The sequence below is a fragment of the Somniosus microcephalus genome, chromosome 12 (assembly GCF_052327205.1).
Source record: "Somniosus microcephalus isolate GS21.2 chromosome 12, FLI_Smic_1.0, whole genome shotgun sequence".
Lineage (NCBI taxonomy): Eukaryota > Metazoa > Chordata > Chondrichthyes > Squaliformes > Somniosidae > Somniosus > Somniosus microcephalus.
The window spans coordinates 221,145,332-221,157,209 of record NC_140998.1 but is presented as its reverse complement, the minus strand read 5'-3'; the positions used below and the strand labels follow the sequence as shown (position 1 = coordinate 221,157,209).

Below are 11,878 nucleotides of genomic sequence, written 5' to 3'. Positions count from 1 at the left end.
TGCTGCTGCGTGTTTCCAGGGTTCGGGAATGCTGGCAGTGAACGGGAGGCGGGAATTGCCGGCTCCAGAAGCTGAGTGCCTGTTTCAGGGCTCCCTGCGGGCCAGGAGCAGGACTGCTTCTCCCCGGGGCCCCTCAAACAAACCTTCGGCTCCCACTGCTGGGCCCCGCTCTCCCCCCCCCCTCCCCCCCGGCCCCGCTCTCCCGCTCCCTCCCCCCCCGGCCCCCGCTCTCCCCCCTCCCCGCCCCGCTCTCCCCCTCCCTCCCCCCCGGCCCCGCTCTCCCCCTCCCTCCCCCCCCGGCCCCGCTCTCCCCCTCCCTCCCCCCCCCGGCCCCGCTCTCCCCCCCCGGCCCCGCTCTCCCCCCCCCGGCCCCGCTCTCCCCCTCCCTCCCCCCCCCCCGGCCCCGCTCTCCCCCTCCCTCCCCCCCCCGGCCCCGCTCTCCCCCTCCCTCCCCCCCCCGGCCCCGCTCTCCCCCTCCCTCCCCCCCCCGGCCCCGCTCTCCCCCTCCCTCCCCCCCCGGCCCCGCTCTCCCCCCCCCCCCCCGGCCCCGCTCTCCCCCTCCCTCCCCCCCCGGCCCCGCTCTCCCCCTCCCTCCCCCCCCGGCCCCGCTCTCCCCCTCCCTCCCCCCGGCCCCGCTCTCCCCCTCCCTCCCCCCCCGGCCCCGCTCTCCCCCTCCCTCCCCCCCGGCCCCGCTCTCCCCCTCCAGCTCTGGATCGCTCCCTCCCAACCTGTTTTTATTGTAGGTTTTCAGCACCCGCAGTGTTTTGCTTGCTTTGTAAGATATTGACGGATCGGGGGGGGGGGGGGCGGGGGGGGGGAGCTGTGAAATGCCATTAGAGGGAGTAAAACAGATCATGCTGCAAACACTCAACAGGTCAGGGGGAACGTTTCAGGTCAATGACCTTTCGTCAGAAGTTAGGGATTTAACAGCATCCGCAGCTTTTGGCATTAGAGTCGAACGGGGGAGTCGGCAGGAAGGGGCCACAGCCCACCACCAGAATCAAACTGGAGGCGAGACATTCTACATAAGAGCATCAGAATTAGGAGCAGGAGTCGGCCATTCGGCCCCTCGAGCCTGCTCCGCCATTCAATCAGATCATGGCTGATCATCGACCTCAACTCCACTTTCCCGGACGATCCCCATATCCCTCGATTTCCCGAGAGTCCAAAAATCTCTCGTTTTCAACCTTGAATATACTCGACGACTCTCCCAGTAGCGCCTGCGCAGTGTCAATCCCGCACTCACTTGCTCTGTAAGTCGGACAGCGCTGGTTTCACAGACTCGTCCTCTGCCTGCTCCCTGAAAGAGAGAGACAGTGTCAGTTACAATGCGGAGCAGGGTCAACAGTCATCGTACATGCTGAAGGCTACAGTGCGATTTAACAAGCCCGGTGTGGACACGGAGCGGGGGGGGGGACCACCTGGGGTGTGGGACCGAGCCCCCCCCCCCCACCCCACCCACACACGGAGCGGGGGGCACTACCCGGGGTGTGGGACCAAGCCCCCCCCCCCCCCCCACACGGAGCAGGGGGGCACTGCTCAGCGGTGATGCCACTCCCGGTCGAATACTCGGCGCTCCAGGCTGGGGAACAGGTATTTGAGTGAGGAGTCGGAGGGCGGGTTTGAGAGAGTCAGCGCAGGAATCCATCGAGAGGTTTGTTAACTTACCGGTCAGGGGAGGTGAATAGCGTCACTGATCTCTGCGGGACTGTGCGCGGGTTATGGCCGATGTGTGCAAACATATACCGGATTAATAACTGCCACACTGGCTGACCTCGCCTGCCATTGCTCGTGGCTGTGGGGTTTGACTGGTGACCTGGCCTGTATCTTTAAGGCTGCTGTCCAGGATCTCCCTGCAGGGCAAGCACGAGATACGGAGGACAGTCAGAGTTCAATTGCTGTCGGTGAAGGACAGTCAGAGTTCAATTGCTGTCGGTGAAGGACAGTCAGAGTTCAATTGCTGTCGGTGAAGGACAGTCAGAGTTCAATTGCTTTCGGCAAAGGGAGCTTCCAGATCCGGGTGGGAAGAAACCACCGCGGAATGGCAGGCTTTTCTTTCTCTCCGTGTTTAAATGCCTCCGAGATGTGACATGACTCTGTCTTAAAATGACTACAATAGGCAAGGAATTATTCTAGATATGTAAATTAGTGGGAATCAGTCACACACACACACCCACCCACACACGTACCTCTCAATGTCACTCTTCTCGACCAGACACTGTAGGACTGCATCCAAACGATTACGGGCTGTTGAAGCCTCCAGATCTGCAGGAGACAGGTCAGTGATTAAACCATGTTACACCAAGGTATTAGGAGGGGCAGTACTGAAGGAGTGCCGCACTGTCGGAGAGTCAGTACTGAGGGAGCGCCGCACTGTCGGAGGGGCAGTACTGAGGGAGCACTGTACTGTCGGAGAGGAAGTACTGAGGGAGCGCTGCACTGTCGGGGCTGCAGTACTGAGGGAGCACTGTACTGTCGGAGAGGAAGTACTGAGGGAGCGCTGCACTGTCGGAGGGGCAGTACTGAGGGAGCACTGCACTGCCGGAGGGGCAGTACTGAGGGAGCACTGTACTGTCGGAGGGGCAGTACTGAGGGAGCACCGCACTGTCGGAGGGGCAGTACTGAGGGAGCACTGCACTGCCGGAGGGGCAGTACTGAGGGAGCACTGTACTGTCGGAGGGGCAGTACTGAGGGAGCACCGCACTGTCGGAGGGGCAGTACTGAGGGAGCGCCGCACTGTCGGAGGGGCAGTACTGAGGGAGCGCCGCACTGTCGGAGGGGCAGTACTGAGGGAGCGCCGCACTGTCGGAGGGGCAGTACTGAGGGAGCCCCGCACTGTCGGAGGGGCAGTACTGAGGGAGCGACACATTAAACCGAGGCCCCGTCTGCCCTCTCAGGTGGACATAAAAGATCCCAGGGCCACTATTGGAAGAAGAGCAGGGGGAGTTCTCCCCGGTGTCCTGGGGCCAATATTTATCCCTCAATCAACATCACTAAAACAGATGATCTGGTCATTATCACATTGCTGTTTGTGGGAGCTTGCTGTGCGCAAACTGGCTGCCGCATTTCCTACATTACAACAGTAACCACACTTCAAAAAAAGTCCTTCATTTGCTGTGAGGCGCTTTGGGATGTCCTGAGGTGGTGAAAGGAGCTGGAGAAATGCTAGACTTTCTTTTGAAGCCATCCCCCAATACCTCTCTGCCGCTCTTCCCAGCTGGAAAAGTCTCCTCCAAAGCTACCGATTCGGCCCTCTGCTGTCTCCGCTCACCCTCCTCTCACTGTTCCGGGTCCCCTGTCCCAGGCCCCCTGGAGTATTTTATATATTAATCTACGGTGGATTCCTTGGGAGTGCAGGTCTCACCGCCACCACCTGCTGTCTGAAAGCTGCACTGCAGCTAGTAACAACTCTGCTTTAAAACATCTCAGGAACAGGAGGAGGCCCATTCAGCCCCTCCAGCCTGTTACACAGGAACAGGAGGAGGCCCATTCAGCCCCTCCAGCCTGTTACACAGGAACAGGAGGAGGCCCATTCAGCCCCTCGAGCCTGTTACACAGGAACAGGAGGAGGCCCATTCAGCCCCTCGAGCCTGTTACACAGGAACAGGAGGAGGCCCATTCAGCCCCTCGAGCCTGTTACACAGGAACAGGAGGAGGCCCATTCAGCCCCTCGAGCCTGTTACACAGGAACAGGAGGAGGCCCATTCAGCCCCTCGAGCCTGTTACACAGGAACAGGAGGAGGCCCATTCAGCCCCTCGAGCCTGTTACACAGGAACAGGAGGAGGCCCATTCAGCCCCTCGAGCCTGTTACACTGGAACAGGAGGAGGCCCATTCAGCCCCTCGAGCCTGTTACACAGGAACAGGAGGAGCCCATTCAGCCCCTCGAGTCAATTACATTAGGAACAGGAGGAGGCCATTCAGCCCATCGAGTCAGTTACATTAGGACAGGAGGAGGCCATTCAGCCCCTCGAGCCAGTTACACAGGAACAGGAGGAGGCTCATTCAGCCCCTCGAGCCTGTTACACAGGAACAGGAGGAGGCCCATTCAGCCCCTCCAGCCAGTTACACAGGAACAGGAGGAGGCTCATTCAGCCCCTCGAGCCTGTTACACAGGAACAGGAGGAGGCCCATTCAGACCCACGAGCCTGTTACACAGGAACAGGAGGAGCCCCATTCAGCCCCCTCGAGCCTGTTACACAGGAACAGGAGGAAGCCCATTCAGCCCCTCGAGCCTGTTACACAGGAACAGGTGCAGGCCCATTCATCCCCTCAAGCCTCTCGAGCCTGTTACACAGGAACAGCAGGAGGCCCATTCAGCCCCTCGAGTCTGTTACACAGGAACAGGAGGACTCCCATTCAGCCCCTCGAGCCTGTTACACAGGAACAGGAGGAGGCCCATTCAGCTCGAGAATGTTACACAGGAACAGCAGGTGGCCCATTCAGCCCCTTGAGCCTGTTACACAGGAACAGGAGGAGGCCCATTCAGCCCCTCAAGCCTGTTACACAGGAACAGGAGGAGGCCCATTCAGCCCCTCGAGCCTGTTACACAGGAACAGGAGGAGGCCCATTCAGCCCCTCGAGCCTGTTACACAGGAACAGGAGGAGGCCCATTCAGCCCCTCGAGCCTGTTACACAGGAACAGGAGGAGGCCCATTCAGCCCCTCGAGCCTGTTACACAGGAACAGGAGGAGGCCCATTCAGCCCCTCGAGCCTGTTACACAGGAACAGGAGGAGCCCCATTCAGCCCCCTCGAGCCTGTTACGCAGGAACAGGAGGAGGCCCATTCAGCCCCTCGAGCCTGTTACACAGGAACAGGAGGAGGCCCATTCAGCCCCTCGGCCTCTTACACAGGAACAGGAGGAGGCCCATTCAGCACCCTCGAGCCTGTTACACAGGAACAGGAGGAGCCCATTCAGCCCCTCAAGCCTGTTACGCAGGAACAGCAGGAGGCCCATTCAGCCCCTCGAGTCTGTTACACAGGAACAGGAGGAGGCCCATTCAGCTTCTCGAGAATGTTACACAGGAACAGGAGGAGGCCCATTCAGCCCCTCGAGCCTGTTCAGCACCCTCGAGCCTGTTACACAGGAACAGGAGGCGGCCCATTCAGCCCCTCGAGCCTGTTACACAGGAACAGGAGGAGGCCCATTCAGCCCCTCGAATCGGTTACACAGCAACAGGAGGAGGTCCATTCAGCCCCCTCGAGCCTGTTACACAGGAACAGGAGGAGGCCCTTCCAGCCCCTCGAGCCTGTTACACAGGAACAGGAGGAGGCCCATTCAGCCCCTCGACCTGTTACACAGGAACATGAGGAGGCCCATTCAGCCCCTCGAGTCTGTTACACAGCAACAGGAGGAGGTCCATTCAGCCCCCTCGAGCCTGTTACACAGGAACAGCAGGAGGTCCATTCAGCCTCTCGAGTCTGTTACATGGGAACAGGAGGAGGCCCATTCAGCCCCTCGAGCCTGTTACACATGAACAGGAGGAGGCCTATTCAGCCCCTCGAGCCTGTTACACAGAAACAGGAGGAGGCCCATTCAGCCCCTCGAGCCTGTTACACAGGAACAGGGGGGAGGCCCATTCAGCCCCTCGAGCCTGTTACACAGGAACAGGAGGAGGCGCATTCAGCCCCATCAAGCCTGTAACACAGGAACAGGAGGAGCCCATTCAGCCCCTCGAGCCTGTTACACAGGAACAGGAGGAGACCCATTCAGCCCCCCTCGAGACTGTTCCCCTCCTCGCTCTAACCCAGGGGTCACTGGACAGTGATCAGGAGCAGGAACCCTGGCTGATTTCCCCTCTCTCGCGAACCCGGGGGTCACTGGGCAGTGATCAGGAGCAGGAACCATGGCTGATTTCCCCTCTCTCTAACCCAGGGTCACTGGAAAGTGCTCAGGAGCAGGAACCCTGGCTGATTTCCCCTCTCCCTAACCCAACGGTCACTGGACAGTGATCAGGAGCAGGAACCCTGGCTGATTTCCCCTCTCTCTAACCCAGGGGTCATTGGACAGAGATCAGGAGAAGGAACCCTGGCTGATTTCCCCTCTCCCTAACCCAGGGGTCACTGGACAGTGATCAGGAGCAGGAACCCTGGCTGATTTCCCCTCTCCCTAACCCAGGGGTCACTGGACAGTGATCAGGAGCAGGAACCCTGGCTGATTTCCCCTCTCTCTAACTCAGGTGTAACTGGACAGTGATCAGGAGCAGGAACCCGGGCTGATTTCCCCTCTCTCTAACCCAGGGGTCACTGGACAGTGATCAGGAGCAGGAACCCTGGCTGATTTCCCCTCTCTCTAACCCAGGGGTCACTGGACAGTGATCAGGAGCAGGAACCCTGGCTGATTTCCCCTCTCTCTCTAACCCAGGGGTCACTGGACAGTGATCAGGAGCAGGAACCCTGGCTGATTTTCCCTCTCTCTCTCTCTAACCCAGGGGTCACTGGGCAGTGATCAGGAGCAGGAACCCTGGCTTATTTCCCCTCTCTCTAAACCAGGGGTCACTGGACAGTGATCAGGAGCAGGAACCCTGGCTGATTTCCCCTCTCTCTCTAACCCAGGGGTCACTGGGCAGTGATCAGGAGCAGGAACCCTGGCTGATTTCCCCTCTCCCTAACCCAACGGTCACTGGACAGTGATCAGGAGCAGGAACCCTGGCTTATTTCCCCTCTCTCTAAACCAGGGGTCACTGGACAGTGATCAGGAGCAGGAACCCTGGCTGATTTCCCCTCTCTCTCTAACCCAGGGGTCACTGGGCAGTGATCAGGAGCAGGAACCCTGGCTGATTTCCCCTCTCTCTAACCCAGGGGTCACTGGGCAGTGATCAGGAGCAGGAACCCTGGCTGATTTCCCCTCTCTCTAACCCAGGGGTCACTGGACAGTGATCAGGAACAGGAACCCTGGCTGATTTCCCCTCTCTCTAACCCAGGGGTCACTGGACAGTGATCAGGAGCAGGAACCCTGGCTGATTTCCTCTCTCTCTAACCCAGGGGTCACTAGGCAGTGATCAGGAGCAGGAACCCTGGCTGATTTCCCCTCTCTCTAATCCAGGGGTCACTGGACAGTCATCCGGAGCAGGAACCCTGGCTGATTTCCCCTCTCTCTAATCCAGGGGTCACTGGACAGTCATCAGGAGCAGGAACCCTGGCTGATTTCCCCTCTCTCTAATCCAGGGGTCACTGGACAGTCATCCGGAGCAGGAACCCAGGCTGATTTCCCCTCTCTCTAACCCAGGGGTCACTGGACAGTGATCAGGAGCAGGAACCCTGGCTGATTTCCCCTCTCTCTAACCCAGGGGTCACTGGACAGTGATCAGGAGCAGGAACCCTGGCTGATTTCCCCTCTCTCTAACCCAGGGGTCACTGGACAGTGATCAGGAACCCGGGCTGATTTCCCCTCACTCTGGGGGGGGGGAATGTCAATGCAGAGACACTGGGGGCAACGTCAGTCTCACCTGATTTCTCGGTTTTCACCTTCACTGACAGCATGCTGGTGCTGTTAACTCTCATCCACACGACGGAGACTCACCACCGGGCTCAGAAATCCACACCTCCTGGAACAGGCCTCTGATAGCGGAGATACAAGCAGATAAAATCCGTCAGAGAATTAACGTTTAACATTGTGACGTTCATTTCCTCAACTGGCTGCAAGCAGTCGGCCAGGAACTGTGAAACGGAAGGATCTTAAATATGGCAAAACTATCGATCAATGCCAGAAATGATCTCCAAGCAAGCTCTTAACTGATTAACATCAGTAGAGATACAGTCAGTAACACAGGGCACTGGGGGAGAGGGGTTACTGAGTGACAGTGTGAGGGAGCTGGATTAATATCAGTAGAGATACAGTCAGTAACACAGAAACATAGAAAATAGGAGCAGGAGTAGGCCATTCGGCCCTTCGAGCCTGCTCCGCCATTCAATGCGATCATGGCTGATCATCCAAACTCAGTACCCTGTCCCTGCCTTCTCCCCATATCCCTTCATCCCTTTAGCCTTAAGAAATATATCCAACTCTTTCTTGAATATATTTAATGAATTGGCCTCCACCGCCCTCTGTGGCAGAGAATTCCACAGGTTCACCACTCTCTGGGTGAAGAAATTCCTCCTCATCTCAGTCCTAAATGGCTTACCCCTTATCCTTAGACTGTGACCCCTGGTTCTGGACTCCCCGGCCATCAGAAACATACTTCCTGCATCTAGTCTGTCCAGGCCTGACAAAATTTTATAGGTTTCGATGAGATCCCCTCTCAATCTTCTAAACTCCAGTGAGTATAAGCCCAATCGACACAATCTCTCCTCATACGTCATTCCTGCCATCCCAGGTATCAGTCTGGTGAATCTTCGCTGCACTCCCTCCATGGCAAGAACATCCTTCCTCAGATAAGGCGACCAAAACTGCACACAATACTCAAGGTGTGGTCTCACCAAGGCCCTGTACAACTGCAGCAAGACATCCTTGCTCCTGTACTTAAACCCTCTCACTACGAAGGCCAACATACCATTTGCCTTCTTAACCGCCTGCTGCACCTGCATGCTTACCTTCAGCGACTGGTGCACAAGGACACCCAGGTCTCTTTGCACTTCCCCTTCTCCCAATCTATTGCCATTCAAATAATAATCTGCCTTCCTGTTTTTGCCACCAAAGTGGATAACCTCACATTTATCCACATTATAGTGCATTTGCCATGTTTCTGCCCAATCACCCAACCTGTCCAAATCGTACTGGAGTTTCACGACATCCTCCTCACAGCTTACCCTCCCACCCAGCTTTGTGTCGTCTGCAAATTTGGAGATATTACATCCAATTCCCACGTCCAGATCATTAATATATATGGTGAACAGCTGGGGTCCAAGGACCGATCGTTGCGGTACCCCACTAGTCACTACCTGCCACTCGGAAAACAACCCGTTTATTCCAACTCTTTGCTTTCTGTCCGCCAACCAGTTCTCTATCCAAGTCAATACCTTGCCCCCAATCCCATGTGCCTTAATTTTGCACGCTAATCTCTTATGCGGAACCTTATCGAAAGCCTTCTGAAAGTCCAAATACACCACATCCACTGGTTCTCCCTTATCTATTTTACCAGTTACATCCTCAAAAATTCCAGTAGATTGGTCAAGCACGATTTACCTTTTGTAAATCCATGTTGACTTTGTCCGGTCCGGTCACTGCTTTCCAAGTGCTCTGCTATTACATCTTTTATAATGGACTCTAGCATTTTCCCCACTACCGATGTCAGGTTTCCCCGCTTTTTCTCTACCACCTTTTTTGAATAGTGGGGTAACATTAGCTACCCTCCAATCCATGGGTACTGTTCCATAATAAGAACATAAGAAGTAGGAGCAGAAGTAGGCCATACGGCCCCTCGGGCCTGCTCCGCCATTCAATAGGATCATGGCTGATCCGAACCTAGACTCATGTCCACTTCCCTGCCCGCTCCCCGTAACCCCTAATTCCCTTATCAGCTAGGAAACTGTCTATCTCCGTTTTAAATTCATCGAGTTCTGGAAGATGACCAGCAATGCATCTACTATTTCGAGGGCCACTTCCTTATGTACCCTAGGATGTAGATTATCAGGCCCTGGGGATTTATCGGCCTTCAGTCCCATCAATTTTCCTAACACCATTTCCCTACAAATATGGATTTCTTTCAGTTCCACCCTTTCATCAGACCCTATGTTCCCCGGTATCTCTGGGAGGTTATTTGTGTCCTCCTTTGTGAAGACAGAACCAAAATATGTATTTAGTTGGTCTGCCATTTGTTTGTTCCCCATTATAAATTCCCCTGATTCTGCCTGTAAGGGACCTACGCTTGACTTCACCAATCTTTTTCTCTTCACATATCTATAAAAGCTTTTACAGTCAGTTTTTATGTTCCCTGAAAGCTTACTCTCATATTCTATTTTCCCTTTCTTAATTAATCCCTTTGTCCTCCTTTGTTGAATCCTAAACTGCTCCCAATCCTCAGGATTATTGCTTTTTTTGGCCAATTTATTTGTCCTCTCCTTGGATCTTATGCTATCCCTAATTTCCCTTGTTAGCCACGGTTGAGTCACCTTTTTTGTTTTATTTTTATGCCAAACTGGGATTAACAAATTCTGTAGTTCATCCATTTGGTCTTTGAATGTTTGCCATTGCCTATCCTCCGTCAACCCTTTGAGAGACATTCCCCAATCAATCCTACCCAACTCGCTCCTCAGACCATCATAGTTTCCTTTATTTAAATTTAGGACCCTAGTCTCTGAGTGAACTACTTCATTCTCCATCTTAATGAAGAATTATATCATATTATGATCGCTCCGACCCAAGGGGCCTCGTACAACAAGATTGCTAATTAATCCTTTCTCGATACATAATACCCAGTCTAAGATGGCCTGGTCTCTGGTTGGTTCCTCGACATATTGGTCCAGGAAACCATCCCGTAAACACTCCAGGAATTCCTCCTCCACAGTATTGTTACTAATTTGGTTAGCCCAATCTATATGTAGATTAAAGTCACCCATGATGACTGCTGTGCCCTTATTGCATGCTTCTTTAATTTCCCTTTTAATGCCATCCCCAACCTCCGCCTTACTGTTTGGAGGTCTATATACCACTCCCACTAATGTTTTCTGCCCCTTAGTATTTCTCAATTCTACCCATACAGATTCCACATCATCAGAGCTAATATCCTTCCTTACAATTGTGTTAATCCCTTCTTTAACCAGTAATGCTACCCCACCTCCCTTTCCTTTTTGCCTATCTTTCCTGAATATCGAATACCCCTGGATGTTGAGTTCCCAGCCTTGGCCATCCTTGAGCCACGTTTCCGTAATCCCAACCAAATCATATTCATTTACCTCTATTTGCGCAGCCAATTCATCCACCTTATAACGAATGCTCCTCGCATTAAGACACAAAGCCTTCAGGCTTGTTTTTTTAACGCTCTTAGACCTATCAGAATTATTATTTACTGGGCGCTGGGGGGGAGAGGGGTTACTGAATGACAGTGTGAGGGAGCTGGGTTAACATCATCAGAGATAAAGTCAGTGACACAGGGCACTGGGGGGAGAGGGGTTACTGAGTGACAGTGTGAGGGAGCTGGATTAACATCAGTAGAGATACAGTCAGTAACACAGGGCGCTGGGGGAGAGGGGTTACTGAGTGACAGTGTGAGGGAGCTGGATTAACATCAGTAGAGATACAGTCAGTAACACAGGGCGCTGGGGGAGAGGGGTTACTGAGTGACAGTGTGAAGGAGCTGGATTAACATCAGTAGAGATACAGTCAGTAACACAGGGCGCTGGGGGAAGTGGGGGATATACAGTCTCTCATCGGTTTTTGTATGTGGTGTTATTGGGGTACAGTGTGCGGGGCTGTGAGTCTCTCACTGGTTTCTCTCTCTCTCTCTCTCTCTCTGTGTGTGAGGGGTGTGTTTGGGGTTCAGTGTGAGGGGGTTTGGGCTATTATTGGGGTACAGTGTGCGGGGCTGAGAGTCTCTCACTGGTTTCTCTCTCTGTGTGAGGGGTGTGTTTGGGGTTCAGTGTGAGGGGGTTCGGGTTATTATTGGGGTAGAGTGTGCGGGGCTGTGAGTCTCTCACTGGTTTCTCTCTCTCTCTCTCTCTGTGTGAGGGGTGTGTTTGGGGTTCAGTGTGAGGGGTTTGGGCTATTATTGGGGTACAGTGTGCGGGGCTGTGAGTCTCTCACTGGTTTCTCTCTCTCTCTGTGTGAGGGGTGTGTTTGGGGTTCAGTGTGAGGGGGTTTGGGCTATTATTGGGGTACAGTGTGCGGGGCTGTGAGTCTCTCACTGGTTTCTCTCTCTCTCTGTGTGAGGGGTGTGTTTGGGGTTCAGTGTGAGGGGGTTTGGGCTATTATTGGGGTAGTGTGCGGGGCTGTGAGTCTCTC

At 54.6% G+C, this 11,878-nt stretch overlaps 1 long non-coding RNA gene across 1 annotated transcript in view; it reads right to left on the bottom strand.

Annotated features, from left to right (window-relative positions):
* Window positions 1-2,186: 2,186 nt before the first annotated feature.
* Window positions 2,187-11,878, bottom strand: part of LOC147110159 (uncharacterized) — a 44,482-nt gene continuing 34,790 nt past the window's right edge. The window contains exons 2-3 of the long non-coding RNA XR_015080394.1: window positions 7,449-7,560; window positions 2,187-2,265 (exon numbers count right to left, since the gene is read on the bottom strand). This is a non-coding gene — a long non-coding RNA (uncharacterized LOC147110159). The remainder of the gene's footprint in view (window positions 2,266-7,448; window positions 7,561-11,878) is intronic.